Here is a 17,976-nt window from a genome sequence, read left to right as displayed (position 1 = left end):
TATGTATGGGCATGTGTATATATGTACAGCCTGATGCTCAAAGTGCTTTAGTACAAAGGTACCAAGTGCTTTTTGCTCAGGAAGAGTGACAAGATCATATTATAGAAAATATGGAAGACATTTCTTAGATAATAGAGGTAGTCAGAAGGCAGGTCTCTGCTTTGGAAACCCTTTATTTAGCTGAGTGGGAGTTGACTGTGACTCCCAACTCTATGGTCCCAGTCAAAGCCAATTGGTAGGAAAAGGCCAGGGAGCATTAAAAATTGTATGACCACAAAAGTAAAGGAAAACAAAATCAGTGGGTTAATGATGGCATTAGCCTGGAGAGAAAATGAGCTGAATGGTAGTTTAGGTCTTGTGAAGGAGTAGGTACCACACTTATTCCCCTTCAGCTCAACTAAGTTTATTTGATGCCCTGGGAAACAGCAGTGTTTGTGTACTGTGTAGTGATTTAGTCGTCTCTAAAAGCTATAGTACAGGAGGCCTCTTCATGTAGGAGGAGTGCTACATCCAGCAGGATGTGTCTATTACAGCATGACTCTGTGTAAAGGAACTGAGAAAACCTTAACTTTTAAGAATCCTGGCTCTGGTCTCCTTGTCAGGATCACTTCACATCAGAGGGAGTCAAATCCCCTTTCAGAATTGTCAACTGCACTGTAAACCAGTAGTCACCATTTGAGCAGCGGGTCAAGAACAGCTTTTGCAGAGGGGACAGCCAGCTCCCTGAAATAGAACCAAATCAGGCAGACATTTCTCCCTTTCCTGATTATTGGTAACTACAGGGGCAGAGCTGGGGGGAATGTTACAGCACATAAAAAAAAATCAGAAGTGAACTCTGAAGAAGTTGGGCAAGACTTCCCGCTGATACAAGATGTGGGAACCCTAGGATGGGAGCCCTGCTCAGGGTGTAGTTTTGCCCTTAAATTCTCAAGGTCCCTGACTTGTTGAGATATCTTTAAATTCTAGTTTCCTTCTTTTGCTCTGTGTTTATTCCTGCTTCCATTTTCTTAAATCCTTTTGTATAAGGCATGGTGTTTCATTGTTACTTCATCTATACAATTCTCAGATTGCTCTATTCCTCCCCTTTCAATTGTTTAAACATAAATGTAACTCTGAAATTTCGGCACCCAAGTACAGCGTGTTAAGCTTTGAGTTAATGGTAATAAGACCTAATATTTATTAAGTACTTGGTATGTAGAAGTAATGTGGTGAGTCCTTCCTATAAGCCCTCTCCTCCCAGTCGTGAAGCCAGGATTGAATCCAGATTTGTTAAGTTCTTAAACTCATAACCATTTATATTGCACTGCTTCCTTGAGATGAAGGAGTCTCACTAGTAAAAAATATGAGAATAAAGGTGAAGATGAGAGTTCTAGTCCTAAGCCTGACATTATTTAACTCTGTGTCTTTAATGTCTTCATAAAATGATGGGATTCCATGGTTTTCAAACCATGTTCATGAAATCTATAGAATTTGGACAGTTCTCCAGGTTGATACATAGTGATCTAGAACTTGTAACTACTTGTAGAAGGGGTTTCAAATAAGAGTTGGTTTTATTGCTTAACGACCTTTTAAATCATGAGATCTGTAAAAAACTATCCTTGCTTAAACTGTGAATGATGAATATATCCTTTTTTAAAATTTTGTTTTTGGACGCTTAACCAACTGAGCCACCCAGGTGCCCCTATAAAGTATTCTTATCTGGTCTTAGATGAGTAATGCTGAATTGATAATTTTAAATTTATTTTTTTAGCGTTTTGTCTCCACTCTTGGAGGCTTCTAATGTTTATCAATGTCAAAAGTTAGAGTCCTCTGTGGATGAGGTAAAATATGATTTTTAATTAAGAAGCTTAAGCCTAAATAAGGGAAGCCAAGTCACTGACTATATATTGGTTTATACATTGAAAGCTCCGACCACAGTGTGATTGTTTTTTTTCTTTGTAAATATTTGCTAAAAGAGGACAAAGAGAAATTGCATTTAGAAAGGGGTTTGCTTTTATTAACCTTCTGGGTGTTGAATGAACAATTATGGAAAAATAAGCACCAATTAAAACTGATGCTTGACGATCAATTTCTCAAGATTTATTTAAAAAGTTTAAAGTAATTTGATGTTGGGCACCTGGGTGGCTCAGTTGGTTAAGTGTCTGACTTTGGCTCAGGTCATGATCTCATGGTTCATAGTTTTGAGCCCCACATCAGGCTCTATGCTGACAGCTCAGAGCCTGGAGCCTGCTTAGCATTCTGTGTCTCCCTCTCTCTCTGCCCCTCCCCCACTAGTGCTCTTTCTCTTTCAAAAATAAACATTAAATTTTTTTTTTTAATTTGCTTTAAGACTTCACAATTTCTGACAAATTAAAGAATAGCTTACTGTATTGTATTTTATTATATTAATCACATTAGACCAATTAATCAGTAACCAAAGCACTAAAAGGAATCAAACATTACTGCTAATATGATTTTAAAGGCCAGCTAAGATAAATATGCATTCACATTGTTTCAGCAGTTTGAACATTTTAACATGTTCTGCTTCGTAACTAAATTTCCAATTTCTCTGAACAGTAAAAATTAATCTCTAGAGGCATTACTTAGTTTTGCCAGAAATCTAGTTTTGATACAAATTAGGAGCAGCAACATCTTTAAGTCCAGCATCGTTTTAAGAGAGACTGTTTTCCAGTAAAGAAATTGGTACCAAATTTATATAAAGTTCTCAAAATCATTTATTTTAAACCAGAGCATTTAAAAAATCAAGTATTGGGGCGCCTGGGTGGCTCAGTCGGTTGAGCGTCGGACTTCGCTCAGGTCACGATCTCACAGTCTGTGAGTTCGAGCCCCGCATCGGGCTCTGTGCTGACAGCTCAGAGCCTGGAGCCTGCTTCAGATTCTGTGTCTCCCTCTCTCTCTGGCCCTCCCCCTGTTCATGCTCTGTCTCTCTCTGTCTCAACAATAAATAAATGTTAAAAAAAAATTAAAAAAAAATCAAGTATTTTGTCAGGCTTATATGATTTCCAGAGGCATATCTAACAATTCTAGCTCCTAATACATAAAAAAAAAAAAGAATATATTCTAATCAGGTCAATAGCTATCTTAATTTTGTTGAATTTAGTAACCCACAAAAGTTTTACAGTATTTTATTTCTTCTTTAAAAATAAGAACTTAAGGTGTAGCAATTAATCTAACAAAAAGTAAACTAGCTTTACTAATCTGAGAAGCAAAATACTTATAAATCCATTTCCCTATGCTAGAAACAGATACTTTAATTTTAAAGATAGGAATACTGGTAGGGTAGAATAACCATCATTGCATAAAAGTTATTTCATAATTAATCAGGCCATTAAAAATTATTGAAAAGATACTAAGAAATCGGTGCTTTCAATCAGTAAGAGTTATTATATTGAAAAAATTAAATTTTTATTAGTTGGTACCTAGCTTGACATTATTAGAAAACTGCAATACCAAGTAATAAAATTGTCATGTATTTTATTCATGCATTTTTCATTTTAAAGGTGTGCTTTGTGTCCTGGATTTTTTAATTTTACCCTTAGATTTATTTCACTGCTTTTAAAAATCATAGTTTGTTACTTTAATATCACCAGAATCTTTTTATCAATACTTTATTTTCTGAACCAATAATAGGAATTATCACTGGAACTTGATGTTAATTAGAATACATTGGTATAAAACTTAGAGATCTCTGTTGTCAATCAAATATAACTTTTGCAAATGTGGTATAAAATTTGGTATAAAACTCTAGAAAGTAATACAATTAATAATTTTAGTAGGAAGATTAAGAACAAAAACAAAAGTGATACTATAGCTAATGGTATCACTTTGAGCTAATACATTTTGAGCTATAACTTTTATTCTTGCTATTAAACTTGAATTGTGTCAGCCATTCTCAAATATTCATTAAAAAATTTTTTTTAATGTTTATTTTTGAGAGAGAGACAGACAGTGCAAATGAAGGGGCTGAGAGAGAAGGAGACACAGAACTCGAAGCCAGCTCCACGCTCTGAGCTGTCAGCAAAGAGCCCATTGTGGGGCTTGAACTCATGAACTGCGAGATCATGACCTGAGCCTAAGTTGGACACGTAACTGACTGAGCCACCCAAGCACTCCTCAAATATTCATTTAAAAAATATTTACTGAATATGTTACTTACTAGAATTTAAATTTTGAAATAATAAAAATAAAAATAAAATTAAAACATTTATTGAGTAACCACCATATGCTAAGATTAAGACTATAGTTAATAATGTATCACATATTTGAAGGTTGCTAAGAGAGCAGATCTTAAAAGTTCTCATCTCAGGTGCACCTGGGTGGCTCAGTCGGTTAAGGGTACAACTTTTGATATTGACTCAGGCTATGATCTCTTAGTCAAGCATGGAGCTTGCTTGAGATCTCTCTGCCCCTCCCCAACTTGCCTGTGTGTGTGTGTGTGGGGGGGGTGTATGTGTGCACACGGTTATTCTATTTTTTTTTTAAGTTCTCATCACAGGAAAACAATTCTTTTGTAACTATGGTGATGGATCTTAACTGATTATGGTGATCATTTTTGCAATATATACAAATGTCAAATCATGTTGTATACCTAAAACTAATACAATGTTATAGGCCAATTATAGCTTGACAACAAAAAGTATAGCATACCAGAACTAAAAGAAAATTTAAAATAATCATTTATTTATGCTATAATTTATTTTTAAATTTAAGTAAAATTTAATGCTACCTAACTTTGATGTCATTTAAATAATGTCAACTGGAGTTACTACATTTATTTTGTTAAATATCTTATATAGAATTGTTTATTGACTAGCTGAATGTGGAGCAGTTTTAAACTTAAATATGGTCAAATTTATTGGTCTGTCTATTCCCCTCAAAATGCTTTATAATTTCATGATTCTGGCATCTTCCTTAATTTTAGAATTTTTCTTTCACCTTTAATTTTCATCAATGCCCTAAATTAGTTATTAGTATTGTTACTATTATCATTCTCATTTTAATTGTTACTTTTATAGTCAATGTTTATTTAGATGTACATAAGTATTCATTTCTTTGTTCGTTGTTGTTTCTGATGTATTACTCTTCCCTTCTGGAAATTTATTCCATGCTGAACTTATGTCCCTTAATAGTTATTTTAGTAAAGATCAAGACCTTTAAATCGTCAAAGTTGCCTTTTATTCTGTTTAATCCTATTTAAGCTAAATACAGACTATTTTTTCTGAGTTACTGTTCCTCTACACTTTGAAGATACTATTCCATTGTTTTCTACTAGTTATTAGTATTGTCATTCTATTCTTTCTATTTTGGCGATCTCTTTTCTCCACAATAGATTTTGAAGTTTTCTCTTTGTCTTTGGTATTCTGCACTTCAACTACAGTCCATCTAGTATGGATTTCTTTAGTTTTTCTGTGTAGGACTTGTTCTTTTTCAAGTTGAATATTTCTTTTCTTCAAACCTGGGGAAACACTTAAAATATTTTTTTCTACACTCTTTATTTTCCTTCTAGAACTTCAGTTAAATGTACTTTGGAATTTTCATCTCCACCAGGTCTCTGAGCAGCTCTTTCACACCTTTTTTCTCTTTTTGTTGTATTCTGGGTATTTTTCTCAACTTTATTTCCCAGCTTTTCTAATTCTCTAATGATGTAAAAGCACTGTTCCTCACAGATGTAATTCAGGAACTTGTTTAATAAGTGGACTTTTTATGGATTGATCCGAGTTATCAATAAAGAAATCCATCATATGGGAGTCCTGAACAAGTCATCTTTATTTCATACTTCTTAAAATTTCCCTGTACCTTATTGTTTGAGTTTCACTTTTTCTGTATGGTCATTCAACCTGCTTTTCATTTACATAAGCGTGCCATTGATCTAGTCCATATTTCTCTGCCAACCGAAACAAACATAAATGATTATAATTAAAGGAAAAATCATGTCAATGCCTTTAAGTTCAGATAACTTCTATCTTCTGCATCTCTTTGACCAACAACTAAACTGATCGAAAAAAGAAATAGAATCGGTGTGGTTTATTTGGTTCAGTGGATACATGTTAACTTTTATTAAATGTACACTGTTTTCATAAGCTTTAAGAGATTACTGTGTTTTTCATCCATTTTGGGTATCAAAGGAAATTTTTTGCCCTGTAATTTACAGGATTTTTTTTAAAATAAGAACTTTATTTACTTTTCACTGTCATCATTTTCTTTCATCCTTATTCTAAAAGACTGTGGGATTCACTTTATTTTCTAATCTCAAGGTTTTCTATTACATGTATGGTAATGTGCCCAGACCTAGATAAATACACTTAAAAAAGCAAGAGAAATATATTTAATTTCCATTTTCAAATTTCTCAATCTTAAATGTTTTGATGAAGAGAGGAGGATTGTGTCAATATGAATATGATAGCTCTGTGAAGAAATTGAAATGCTAGGCTTCATGAGTTTCATTAAGATTTGATTACCTCATTCGTAGAATCAAATGGAGCCACGAAAGCTTGTCAGGTAAAAAAGTTGTGTAATCATACTTGGTTTTGGAAAGGTTATTAGGATTCAGTTTAGAACATGGGTGATAAAGCTTGATGACTAGAGACAGGGAAAAGTGGTTTAAGATTTACATAGAATATATTTACACAGTAGGTCGTGATTAGTTGTATAGGAGTCAAAGGTCATGCTCATGGTGTCATAGTAACACATAACAAAGGTCAGGTGTGCACAAGAAACATCCAGTTTTGAGCAAGATATAAATATGCTGCCAGTAGGATATCTGAGTGGAATTGTCCAGTTGCAGGTCTATAGTTCAGGAGGAAACTTTGGCCAACTTGTAATCAAAATCAGGAAAATGTATGCAGTCGTCGAAGGGAGGGTCAAAATGAGAAGACAAAAAGGGATCTGGGAAACCCAGGAGAGAGTGGGTATCAAAAAATTGAAGAGAAGAGAGTGTTTTAAAAAACAGGGTGTGATTAACACTTTCTCAAGATGCTGAGAGTTAAGGCTGAGGAATATAAGGGGAGATAGAACCAAGGTCAGGTTGTGACAGCACTTTCAGGAAAGAAATGAATAAATATGGTGTATACACAAAGTAGCATATAATAAACCTTTTGCAATGTATGGCCTGCATGCATTAAGTGGGAAATATTGAAAGAAAAAAGTGACCTGTATGGTAAGACAGTATTCATGTGATTTTTTTTTTTAATTTGGGTGTAGTTGACATGCTATGTTACATTAGTTTTAGGTGTACCATTTAGTGATTTGACATGTTTATACATTATGCTTTGTTTACTACAAGCGTAGTTACCATCTGTCCTACTACATCACCGTTTCAACCTTATTGACTATATTCCTTATGCTGTGCCTTTTATTCCTGTGACTTCATTCATTACATAAGTGGAAGCCAGTATCTCTCTCTCCCTTCACACGTTTTTCCGATCCCCTACATGATCTACCCTCTGGCAACCATCAGTTTGTTCTCTGTATTTATAGGTCTGATTCTGCATTTCACTTAGTTGTTTTTTATTCCACTTATGAGTGGAATTATATGGTATTTGTCTTTCTTATTCTAACTTATTTCACTTAGCATAATACCCTCTAGGTCCATCCATGTTGTCTCAAATGACATTATCTTATCCTTTTTCACGGTTGTGTGATATTCCACATTTTCTTTACACATTCATCTAAGGATGGACACTTAAGGTGCTTCCATATCCTTGTAAATAATTCTGCCATGAATATCAGGGTTTATGTATCTTTTCAAATTAGTGTCTCACTTTCTTTGGGTAAATATCCAATAGTGTAATTATTGGATACTTGATTGTTTTTTAAGTGTTAAGTTATATAAGTTCTTTATATATTTTTAGATGCTAACCCTTTATCACATATCTCATTTTCAAGATCTTTTCCCATTCAGTAGTCTGTCTTTCTGTACTGTTGATGGTTTCTTTTGCTTAGCAAAAGTTATTATTTTGATGAAGTCCTAATAGTTTATTTTTGCTTTTGTTTCCCTAGCCTTAGGAGACATATCTAGAAAAATGTTGTTATGGCTGACATCAGAGAAATTACTGCCTGTGTTCTCTGCTGCGATTTTTATGGTTTGGGTCTCACATTTAATCTATTTTGAGTTTATCTTTTCATCCATATACAGTAAGTCATGATTCATGTGAATTTTAAAATATAAAAATACATAATGCATGCTGTCATACAGATACACATGTACATATAAATATGTAAATATAAATATAGCAAGTTTGAAAAAAGATTGGAAGTTTACATATCAACTTCAAGAAAATTTTTTTCTATAAAGATATTGACAGTAATGGGTGGATTAGGTGTGCATTTTAATTACATTGGTAAAGTTTTACATATTTTAACCCCCTCCCCCCCAAAAAAGTGACCTAAAGCAAAGAATGACATGCATTAACTTTTGGTGGTAAGGGAGTCTTATTCTCTCTCAGAGCTCTTTGTATGTTAACAGTATTTCATAATTCTGTACAATAATTCATAGGCTTGTATTAGATTTGCCCAAGACATATAGGTAAGAAATATGGTCAAACTTACTAGAAGTCAAATTTTCTGGATATTTAAGAAAACCACATTGAGCATGAGAGGTACAGCAATGGAGGCAGCAAATATTTGCCATTGTTTCAAGAAAGATATTAGCCAAATATTCAATTAATACTTAATTTTTTTTAAGTTTATTTTTGAGAGAGACAGAGCACAAGCAGGGGAGGGGCAAAGAGAGAGGGAGACACAGAATCCGAAGCAGGCTCCAGGCTCTGAGCTGACAGAACAGAGCCTGATGCACAGCTTGAACCCCCAGTCTGTGAGATCATGACCTGAGCTGAACTCGACACTTATCTGACTGAACCACCCAGGCACCCCCCCCATACTTATTCTCAAATTAAGAATAAAACTATGCAATTTTTATTCAGCCATAAGATGTTACTCTTTGCCAAACAAGTTGACATATATAGTAATAGCTCATCATGGCCTATTAAAAATACCTTGAATAGGAAAATAAGATACTGTGTATTAATTTAAATCTACTTAGTATTTTTCTTTAACATGGATACTTAGCTATGGACACAGATATTCTCCTAACATTAATAACGTATATAATTTGTTCCATAATTTTTTTATAAAGATGTTTGATCATTTAAATTGATGGCATAATCAAATAAAGTCCAAGTTTAAAAACAAAATGTTGACTTGTTAGAGAAATGTAAAATCTCTTAGCATATCTAATTTTACTTGAAATATCCAAAGAAAAGAGCTATGCAATTTTCCAGATAATAACTATATCAAATAAATTTTTCTTTAATTATGTATAATGCATATCTTAGTTCTTTATTTCCTATAAGCTGTTTTTATGCCGTTCCCAGTTGTCATTTGAACTTATCAAAGTTAAGATTTGTCAAAAATTTTAAAAAATCTAAATATCTCCCATATATAGAAATCATATTCCTTGAATATACTGACAAAAGAAAAACAATAAAATTCTAACAGGATAAATTTTAAAAAAATGCCCTCAGAGAACTTAGTGAATCTTGGCCTCCCTAAGAATTATTTTTATCAACATCTGTTGACCAGTTTTAATTACATGGTTATGCCAAAATAAAGCTTGTAAAGGACCTCTGCTTATCTACATTAGACTTTGACTCAGGTTCTAATAGTTATAATAACAGCAAAGCTGAAAAATCTCAGAACAGAAGTCTGAATGAGACTGTCAGTAATTTCAGATATTTTTTTGATTCTGGTTTCTGATCTCACAGTGTTAGATTCTTGCCTATTTTGAATTCTGGTGTCAGTACTGTGAAATTTCATGTGTTGCAATGGGAAAATTATGAAGTTAAATTCAAGTTCACCTATAGGTATTGTTACTTACAGAAAATATTAACAACTTGTACTGACCAATGAATGATAAAATAAGACAAAACATTATTCTCATAAACTTAGAGTAAGTTGGGGACATAGTTTTATAAATAACATCTATATTAATCTCAGGTCCCCCGAATTTGAAACTGTTGTGTTTTTAGTCAACTATTCCCATATGATATTAAACTATTAAAATCTTAAAACTGAGAAGGTCTTGTTTTTCCCATCCACCATGAATTAATGGAGATCAGTTTCATCTTAGACGATTCATTCTCCGAAATGAACCCTTTTCTGTGACATACAAACTCTATTTGGAAAACAAACTTAATTACAAAGCACCAATTTGTCTTCGATATTCATTATCTGTGAGTGTTTATTACTGTTCTAGAAAATTAGATTACAATTTTCTTTTAATTATCTTCCTGAGGATGCACCTCATTTCCTGATGACAACTGGAAAATATCCAAATGACTACCAGCCATAATTAAGATAAGTTTCTTCTCCAGAAGCTTCAGGAACTATTCAGTCATTGCGTGTTTATTAAGTTGACTTTAAATCCTGGAATTTACCTAACCTTGGCCATAAAATATTAGAGTGTGTCATTTGTGAAAATTAATTTTTTGGTTGTTTTGTATAAAATTGTTTTAGAAAAATTATTTTTCAATAGACTTCCAATATGTGTGAATAATATATATATGTACATATATTATATATGTATACTATATATTGTGTATATATAATCTTATATATAATATGATATAGATAATATATATGTATACAATATATATTGTGTATATACATCTTATATATAGTATGATATAGATATGGAATGAGAGTCTGGCTATGGCATTTCAATTTTTAGAAGGTATTATAGGAAAATAAGCATTAACTGGTTAAAGAAAAAAGGCCTCCAGAGGACAATGAAGGTTTCTGTGTTTGGGAGAAAAGAAATATTAAATAAATGCTATAGGAAGAAAAATGACCTGATATTTAGAAAAGAAACATAAGAATTTCTCTTTGAGAAATTAGAGATTCTGCATGTGATTGTGGGTTTTGAGAGTAATCAGAACATGTGGGCACATATTGAAGATAGATAGGCCAGAGGCCAACAGAGTATTTCTCAAATATTATAGTATCCAGCCATATTACTTCATGGGATTGAGGGTGTCATTACATGTGCTGCGGTCAGAGAGAGCCCAGAAAGTATCAAAGGAACATCTTCAGGAGTTGTAAGCAAGATTTAGTCATAATAAGGAGGGACGAGTCAATTTAGTATCATTTTCATATACAAATCCATTTACTGAACACACAAAAAACGTTAGCTTTTACTGTCATTGTTGATGATTTCATTGTGAATTTCTGGAGTAGGTGTAGCTATTGGATGCTTCCAGCAGGGGGAAGCAGACCCCTTCATAGTGGGGTGGCTGATTTCAAAGGCATCCCATTTGCAACTAAGAATTACCAGGGAGTTGGTTTGTTGGTATCTGGTCATTACCAAAACAGGACTGTGTAACCCATCTTCATCTTGACTGTTCTGTTGGCATTAATTCCTTCAACCTGCATTTCTTTCTTTCTTTCTGTCTTTCTTTCTTTCTTTCTTTCTTTCTTTCTTTCTTTCTTTCTTTCTTTCTTTCTTTCTTTCTTTCTTTCTTTCTTTCTTAGTTGAATCTGATGGTGACAGTACATATTTTAGGAGCAAGCACAGGAAGGTACACAAAGTACTTCATATATTGTATACATTGATAAATGTAACACTATAGTCCAGTCTGTAACACAGTCCCGAAGATTTATGCTCAGTAGAGAGTCTGAAGTCTAGAACCACAGACTACTTGGCAGGTACTGCTCAAATTTGGGCACAGCCACAGACAAATGGGAGGTTCAAACATAATAGATCTCACAACTTTGCCACCCCAGGTTGTCTTTGGCTATGCTCTAGGTTTTTCTTTTTCCTGTCCAATTGCAAGGAGGAGAGCTGGAAAAGATTACCTAACAATATTTATTCATGAGGAATTCTAAGCCTATTGTTAAGCCCCCACAGACAAATGGGATTGCTGTTCTCCACATGTTCTTGTCTTGCTCTACTTGTTGGAATTTTCTTCAAGGTAAACTGAGATGATTGGACTATATAACACCATGTGTGATAAGGACCTGAAGTATCTGGTTTGGATAATAACAGAATGACTACAAAGTACTAGAAATTTCAGAGTGGTGAAACACCCATATAGTTTAAAGGAATTTTTGCTATAACACAGCCAAAGCTTGAGGTGCTCTTTGTCCTATCCACTAAGATTTTTTCCTCCATCTGCTTACCTTGCAATTTTGCAGTCAGAGCTGATCTCATTTTTCCATTGCCTTGGGGGTAAAAACATCTATTAGTTTCACATATATTTTTCTTGCTGTCTCTGGATTTCTGTGGCCTACCCCTTTTACTATTCCTTTAAAATAATACTTACATTTTCTTCTTATCCCCTTAGGCCATCCTTCAAGCCTTGTACTCAATTCCATAGTTTAATCACATTCAACACAGAAGATGTGTAATCACAAAAAGTGCATCGAGAGATAATATATTTTCAGGAAGCACTTGCTGTCTACTTACCATTAGGTAGGAAAACCACTCTTCTCTAAGTTGGTTGTCTCTTCAATGTAAATTTTATTCTCTCTCATAATAAACAATAAAAGGGGGATTCCTGCCCCCCACCCTGTATTGATCTAATTTAAGAGTATTATGCTTCTCCTTCTCAAAGAATATCTCAGTCTTTGTGATATGAATGGAAAGGAGCTGGAAGTGCCCAAATCTTTGTCAAATGATCAGCGTTTCAACAAATGGTTGACAGGCTGTCTATTTTACCAAGTCTCCTACCTAGAAGGGATAATACATTGGCAGAATTCATTTTACTGATATGGCATGTTTCTGGATTGTTGAAAGTCTTATCTTTTAAGACATGGCTGAGGCATCATCTCCTCCATGAAGGCAAAAGCATTAATTACTTTTTTCTTCTGTACATGAGCCTCTATGTATGTCTTCTCATGGTTCATATTACCTGTTTTGGAAATGAATGTTTACTATAGTGTTTGTAATGGCTTGAGGACATTGACCTGAGGTTACCCACCACAGTGCTTAGCAAACACCTGGCAGGTAGAAGTCTGAAATAAATTGTGTGTTTCATACCCAGCACATCTTGTTTTCTAATATTCAAATTTATTCCTCTGCTGAAATAAATTAATATTTTTATCTCCACTGACTCAAAACAAAAAACATCATTTCAAAGTGACCAGGAGGGGCATGGTAAAGGCATTTATAGTTTATTTAAAAAAAAAAAAAGGCTACTTTATTTCCTTCACAAGAAAAGCAAATACTGGCAATATTTACATAGATATTTTCTTACTGGACTGGAAATGATTAAAATAGTTAAAAAAAATTAGTAAGGGGTGCCTGGGTGGCTCAGTCAACTGAGTGTCCAATTCATGGTTTCTGCTCAAGTCATAATCTCAAGGTTCATGAGTTGGGGCCTGCACTGGGCTCTGTGCTGACCATGCGAAGCTTCCTTGAGATTCTCTCTCTTTCTCTGGCCCTCCCCCTCAAAAATAAACATTAAAAAAAGAAAAATAACAAAAAATAGTAACTTATCCTCTTATTTGGTTTAAGCTACTTAGAAGCACCCTTAACACTTTGGTTGGAGAAATAGAGTGTAAAATACATTGTAGATAAAAATATAATATTAAAAGATTTGACGATAGACAGTATTTTATGACTTTCTCTAAAGGAGGGCCCTCAACTGCCATTTCCTAGCACCCTGCATATATCATTCTTTCTTAAAACCAGAGTGGGTAATTATTACAGAACTTCAGATAGATATATACATACAATAAAGAGTAAAAATACTTCAACAAAAAATCTGGCAATGCCAACAAAATAGAAATTGTAGTATATGGAATAGCCACTGCCATTTGAGGCCTCACAAATTGTGTGTATTTTGTTTATTTTTTTTGAGAGAGAGGGTGTGACAATGGGGGAGGAAGGTGTAGAGGGGGAGAAAGAGAATCCCAAGCAGGCTCCATGTCCAGTGTGGAACCCAATTCAGAGCTTGATCCTGCTACCCTGGGGTCATGACCCAAGCAGAAATCAAGACTCAGAGGCTCAACTGACTGAGCCACCCAGATAGTCCTACACACTCTTTTTAAATACTTTCTCCCCATATTTTGACAGTTTCTTTCATCGTTCCTCACATTGTTAGTTACCTTTCCCAAGACAAATATTTTTTTTCCCCTCATTGTCATTGTGTGGGCAGTGTTACTTAGGCCTCACAAAATAGGTCTATTCATGCAAGAGTTTGAATTGGCAGGGAGCTTCATGGGAAATTAGTGGGGTCTCTCTTCTTGCTGCTGGCATGGGTAGAATGCCAGCTACCTCTGGGCTCTGCAGCAGCAGCAGCAGCAGCAACTCCCTTAGCAGGCAATTCTGCAATCAAGTCTGGGGCTTTATTTCTGGAAGCTCCACCTATAGTCTTCCTTCAATACTATGAGGTCTCAACATCCTTTAATAAATCCATTGGAGCTCAAACTAAGTAGAGTAGGCTATTCTATTCTAATAATCTATTCTGTCACCTGAAATTAAGAAACTTGGTCTTATTTTAAAATATTTGATGCCTTCATCTACCCCAAAACCCCATACTTAGCTTCACTCCTGATAAATCCTTGAAAAGTGCTTGATGATGATAAACATTTGCTGAAACATAATTTAATGGGCTTTATTTTGTGCAACATTTGTGCTTTTTGTTTTTCTCACTAAGAATATAAATGCCCTGTACTTACAGATTTCCACCTTGTTGAGAAAGAAGTATGCATTATGGAAGTTATTGTTTTAAATTTTGACTTGAGGGGTATCTGGTTGGCTCACTCTTAAAAACTATGTCAAGAAATGTGTTTTCTGAAACCCCCATGTAGATATATATATGTCAAAAATTTTCCATATCCTTTTGGAACAAGTTCAGAAATATTTCTGCAGCCAATACATCTGTCAGTTTCTTCACTGTAAAGAGCGAAATTTATGAATTTCACCAAATCATTGCACAATAAACGAAAGAAAATAGAGTAACATGAAGTCTAAAATGGTCTTTTATCAATTCAGTTCTCTAAGTATTATCTTCAATTTTGTTTATTTGCATTTAAGAAAGCATATTTTCTGTTTAAGCTTTTGTTCCTAGAACATCTAAGAGTGGGAGAAGATATAGCAGATTCTATACTTATTAGAATATTCATCTTGCTGTCCCAACAAACTAAACTGCTTGAATTCTACCCTTTGCTGCTTTTTTTAGACTCATAAGGAGTTTATAGTTTATTGGTTAATGGGTAAGTTTGACACATCTGACATTTTTCCTCAATACCTCAAGGGCACATAATTGATCATAACCCTTGTTTATAGCACATTCTCAACATTGGTCCATCATTAACCATCTTTTAATTATTCCTTACTCATTGGTTTTTATGACTGAATGGACACCAACGACACTTTCTGGCTGTAGTTTGTTTTCCTTATCTATGCAACATGGACTCTTCACAGAATACCAAACTAACGTGAGGGATGAAACAAACGGGGTCTAGCTTGGGTCCGTCAGTGAATGACTGAGAGTCTTTTATAGAGGAAGAAGATATCACTAAACAGAAACTTGCAATAAAAAATAAATGTTAGTGTAGTACTTCTGGGAAGGTTATTGCTTTGACAAATGAAAACTTCTAGAACTTACAGGAATATTAGCAGATAAGTGATTTGACACCAAGGCTAAGCTGTGTAAGTCCTGCTGCTGTGCTACCTGTATTTAAGCATGATGTGCTTTTTATAGATGGCAGAATGGGGGCTCATACCATGCTGCTCATTTATCCCTGGGCCTGAGCAAGTTACAGGTCACTCTGTAGAAACCTTACCTGGTATAACTCATAGGGAAGCATGATCAAGAACAGAACTCAATCTCCTTCAAACAAATACATTCTAAAGAGTTCTAATAAGCTCATAATTTACATTCTAGAATTAAGCATTATGCAATAGGTCTATAAATATATCTTCATATATATCCCATGACCTCAGATTCAGTTTATGTGTAGATATTTGTGAGATTTCCTTGAGCTAGAAGATTTTTATTGGAGATCTGACCTGGTTGGAGCCATGCTAACTTTGGAGTCCTGTTATGGGTAAAAACAGAGGTGGCAGAATAACCAATAATAACAAGGAAGGAAGTGTTGGGGGTTTTCATGTTAATAACCAGCTAGAATTGAGAGTAAAAGATAGTATGTAAACATGTGACAGCGTTCAAAGGCTAATCAAAGGTAAACAGACATCATTAGTTCTCTATTATATCCCTGTATTAACCTGCTACAGCTTCCATAATAAAATGCCACAATCTGAGTGGCTTAAACAACAGAAATTTACTTTCTTACAGTTGTGTAGGCTGAAAGTCCAAGAGAAGGGGCCAGGAATTTGGTTTCTCCTGAGTCTTGTATCCTTGGTTCACAGATGGCTGCTTTCTCCCTGATTCTTCACATAGCCTTTCCTCTGTGCCCGCAAACCCCCTGGCATCTCATTTGTGTGTCTTAATCTCCTCCTCTTGGAAAGACACCAGTAAGACTGGGTTGGATCTTAAGATCAAGCCTAGTAGCCGGATTTTAACTTACCATATTGAGGCCCTATCTCCAAAAAGTCATATCCTGAAGTACTAGGGGTTAGACTTCACCTATGAATTTTAACAGTACACAATTCAGCCCATAACAATCCTCTTATTTGAAATATCCTCTCCCAGACATCTTATGAGCCCTGTATTCCTACTATAAACTTCTCTTTTCCTGAAAAAGCCAGTATTTTATTCCCACTTTTGTAAAATGTATTCTTTCTCTATTTTTCACTGTCATGAGTTTACTCACCATTCAAGACCCTATCACTTCTTCTGGGGGCATTTTTAATTAACCTAGCTAGAAGCGATCTCTGCCTTTGGGTACTGTTCGTCCTTTGCTGTAGTCTATTAGAACTTTTGTCAGATGAATCTTCTATCAAAATGGATGTATGCATTATTTCCTTTTATACTGTTCCTTATAGAGGTCTTGTTTTATTGTAAATCCCTGTATTACAAGGTGTGCAATGCTTTGTAAACCGTGGGTACTAAATATGTTACTGACTGGTTAAGACTTAATGATGTACAAAGATTGATTATATATTTTTTTTCAGTCTTTTAGCGTTTCTCCTAATGTTTCAGCTTTATCCATGAAGATTTACCATAAAATTTCCCAAAAATAACTCACACTCCACTTTTTTGAAGTTTATTTATTTTGAGTGAGAGAATGAATGAATAAAGGAACGAACGAACAGGGGAGGAGCTGGGGTGGGGGGGTGGGATAGAGGATGGAAGTAGGCTCTGTGCTGACAGCAAACAGCCTGTTACGGGGTTCGAACTCATGAACCAAGAGATCATGACCTGAGCCTAAGTTGGGCACTTAGTTGACTGAGCCAGCCAGGTGCCCCCACGTTGAACTTTTAATTATGTCCTTTTTTAGTATATATTGTGTGTATCTGACCACAATTCTCTGAGTATTGGATAGACACAAAGAACGTGGATAGAGAAGATAGGGAAGAACCAACTAACAAGACTGATCTAAATTAGTTTATATAGAACACAAATAATTATTTACCGGAAATAAAACTGTTTCGATGGTATCCTTAGGGAAGATGGGAAGAGAGTACCACACAGTGAACCTACAAGGAAAAGGAACACATTAACAGTCTAGTTCAGGAGGATTAAAAATGATGTATGGGGGGCGCCTGGTTGGCTCAGTCGGTTCAGCGTCAGACTTTGGTTCAGGTTATGATCTCATGGTTTGTGGGTTCAAGCCCTGCATCCAACTCTGTGCTGACAGCTCAGAGCCTGGAGCTTACTTCAGATGCTATGTTTCCCTCTCTCCCCCACCCCTCCTGACTTGGGTGCATGCTCTCTCTCTCTCTGTCTCTCTCTCTCAAAAATAAACATTAAAAAAAATTTTTTTAAAGTGATGTATGAAAGACTCTAGGGCTTCCATTTTCTCTTTTGGAAACAGTAAGAAGTTATTGGACCAAGAAACATGTAAAATGTG

General features: G+C 34.8%; 1 long non-coding RNA gene across 2 annotated transcripts in view; it reads right to left on the bottom strand.

Annotated features, from left to right (window-relative positions):
• LOC109503395 overlaps nt 1-17,976 on the bottom strand; it is a 205,294-nt gene that overhangs the window by 23,117 nt on the left and 164,201 nt on the right. For both annotated transcript variants that reach the window (XR_006584960.1, XR_002162343.3), the window contains exons 3-4: nt 17,539-17,602; nt 12,175-12,216 (exon numbers count right to left, since the gene is read on the bottom strand). This is a non-coding gene — a long non-coding RNA (uncharacterized LOC109503395). The remainder of the gene's footprint in view (nt 1-12,174; nt 12,217-17,538; nt 17,603-17,976) is intronic.

This window comes from Felis catus, chromosome C2 (genome assembly GCF_018350175.1).
Source record: "Felis catus isolate Fca126 chromosome C2, F.catus_Fca126_mat1.0, whole genome shotgun sequence".
Classification (NCBI taxonomy): Eukaryota; Metazoa; Chordata; class Mammalia; order Carnivora; family Felidae; genus Felis; species Felis catus.
The sequence above is the reverse complement of the archived record's forward strand: the minus strand, read 5'-3'. Positions and strand labels throughout refer to the sequence as shown.